Source organism: Tachypleus tridentatus, chromosome 12 (genome assembly GCF_004210375.1).
Source record: "Tachypleus tridentatus isolate NWPU-2018 chromosome 12, ASM421037v1, whole genome shotgun sequence".
Lineage (NCBI taxonomy): Eukaryota > Metazoa > Arthropoda > Merostomata > Xiphosura > Limulidae > Tachypleus > Tachypleus tridentatus.
Window position 1 is genome coordinate 68,931,577 of NC_134836.1, and position 2,718 is coordinate 68,934,294.

General features: G+C 35.6%; 1 non-coding gene across 1 annotated transcript; it reads right to left on the minus strand.

Moving 5' to 3' along the window:
* Positions 1-353: 353 nt before the first annotated feature.
* TRNAE-CUC (transfer RNA glutamic acid (anticodon CUC)) lies at positions 354-425 on the minus strand. The gene has a single exon. It is a non-coding gene; the product is annotated as a tRNA-Glu (tRNA).
* Positions 426-2,718: the final 2,293 nt, after the last annotated feature.

Below are 2,718 nucleotides of genomic sequence, written 5' to 3' on the forward strand. Positions count from 1 at the left end.
AGTACGTGCTGTTAACATTTTACTTTTTTCTTTTTGTATATTCATAGAGGTCCAAATTGTCTCGTATTTACGCTCTGTACTTGTGACCACAACAATAGTAAATATATTGTAACTACACATTGGAACTTTGAATTGTCTCTTGTATTTATTAATCCGAACTAAATATATACATTAAATGTATACAAGATTCGAGTTTCACGCTTGTTAAAATATATTTTCATAGTTAGTTACCTTAACTAGTTCCGCTCCTTTTGGTAATTAATTAATGGAAAACGATTATTTGTTTCAGAGAGAAAATACTACCTTCATGTATTAATTTCAAAAAATGGAAGAATTCCTAAAAAAATTTTTTTTTCCGGTACCGGGAATCGAACCCGAGCCTCCTGGGTGAGAGCCAGGTATCCTAACCACTAGACCATACCGGATTGTCTAAATTTCTTAATTTATATTTTATATAATAATTAGAGAAAAGAAAAAATACTTCCTATGAGTATTGTTTGAACAACTTCGTTATCAAATCTCTTCTTTCTTTCTTACATTAGTATATTTTGTTGTGTTAGCACTTGTGTTGTCTGGTTTATCCAACTTGAATCTGGCGAGAGCTAACCGAATATTTCATCGTAATATAGTTCGACAGTTGTAGATATTTATTGATATCTGTATCTTAGTCCTTTAAACGCGTCCGATAATAAGGTTACTAATTAATTACCCATTCCTTTTCATGCATTGTAACTTTGTCAGGAATGGGGTAACCATCTTGAAAGTAGTTGTTGTTTTGAATTAAGCACAAAGCTACACAATGGGCTATCTGTGCTCTGCCCACCACGGGTATCGAAACCCGTTTTTTAGCGTTTTAAGTCCGCAGACATACCGCTGAGCCACTGGGGGCTCTTGAAAGTAACTTAGGACAAGAGCATGGGTGATAACCGTAAGAGGAGCATTTAGTTTGATTTCAACATTCTTATATTGTATTTAACATTGATTAACCAACGATAAAATAAGGCCCTGTAATAAGATCTCCTGTTGTAATACACATTGGCTGCTTTAAGAAGTAGTGTTTATCACTGTTTTTAGTGTAAGGTCGAGGCTGTAGAGATGTCTAATTAATTAATACAGGTTATGAAATATAACCATTCCCATATTCTCTACTCCATTAAATCGTATTGTACGACGTGATATTTTTAGCCGCGGATAACCAGTTCGTAGAATGCCCTGAATTTTGTGAGTGTTTTTATTTTTTTAATGTACAGATCTTTAGCTCATAATGATTTTTTGATTCACAAACCATATACTGCTGCATACCATATATTCCCGACATCAGCAGACAAATAACCAACATTTGGCAAAACCTAGCAACAAAATATGATATTCCAGTTAATACCAAATTTATTCAAAGACCAGGCACAAAACTGAGGTCTATACTATGTAAAAACTACACTGACAAACACCACACCAACATTATTTATAAAATACAATGTGACAACTGTCACGACTTCTATATTGGAGAAACAAGTAGAAAAATGGAAACCAGATTCATAGAACACAAAAAGTCACCTTCACACGTTTTCAAACACTGCAAGTCAAATAAACACAACGTAACCATAGAAAACACTCAAATACTAAATAAAGAAACAAACATGAACAAACGCAAAATTAAAGAAGCCTTACTTGTACAACAACCTAAACTCAAAATACACCAATACAAAGGAACACCTTTATACCTATATTAAAAATAATAAAATAAATTATATAAAATTATATATTCAAACATCTAAGCCCGCCCTCTACATTCCGACACTCAGTTACACAACCCCTTTCAAATATGTGGTCAGCTTCCGGTCAGTTACCTCTCTCTTTCTTTGTGAACCTGACGATGACCGAAGAAGGTCGAAACGTTGTTTACTCCTCTACGTAAAAAAATTTCTCAACCCAAACGAGCCGTTTTTACATATATAAAAGAGTTTTAGTTTGAGAGTAGGCTGGTAGAGGTCCTGATGTGGTTTGCACTCGCCTTACGATTGGTGTTGCTGGTGCACAATATATAGCAACTAGAAAGGGGGGAACATACAAAAGATATCGTATATTAATTTATTCTAATCTTGCTTGAAACATTTTCATGTGCCGGGGCTATTGAGGATTCCCCCATGTTTAAAGTGAAAAATGCTGATTACGTTTGTCGCTGATAGTATCTGATAACGAGAGTAAACGTTAACTATCAGAAGTAGTTTGATGTGTAAATATTTCATTGTTTAAACGACTCGTCTTGCACAACCCCCTGACAATTTTTACAAGAAGAGAGATCGAAACTCGTGATTTATGGAGAAACTGTTTTCATGACATATCTGATTCATAAATTATGTGGATTATTATTTTTTTTTTTAAGAATGTAGATAGTTTTAAGACGAACCAGGGAACCTGTATCAGAACCTTAGTATTTGGACATGTCATTTGTCTTGTGGTCACTAGCAGGCTTGTGCCAGAACCTTACTCTCTGAACATATGTCATCTGTCATGTGGTTACTAGCAGGCCTGTGTCAGAACATAATAATGTTATTGGCACTGTTCACAGAAATGTCATATTACATGGCTAATGAATAGTGGTTTGTTATAAGGTCTTGGCCCGGCATGGCCGAGCGCGTTAAGGCATACGACTCGTAATCTCAGGGTCGCGTGTCCGCGTCGCGCTAAACATGCTCGCCCTCCCACCTGTGGGAGCGT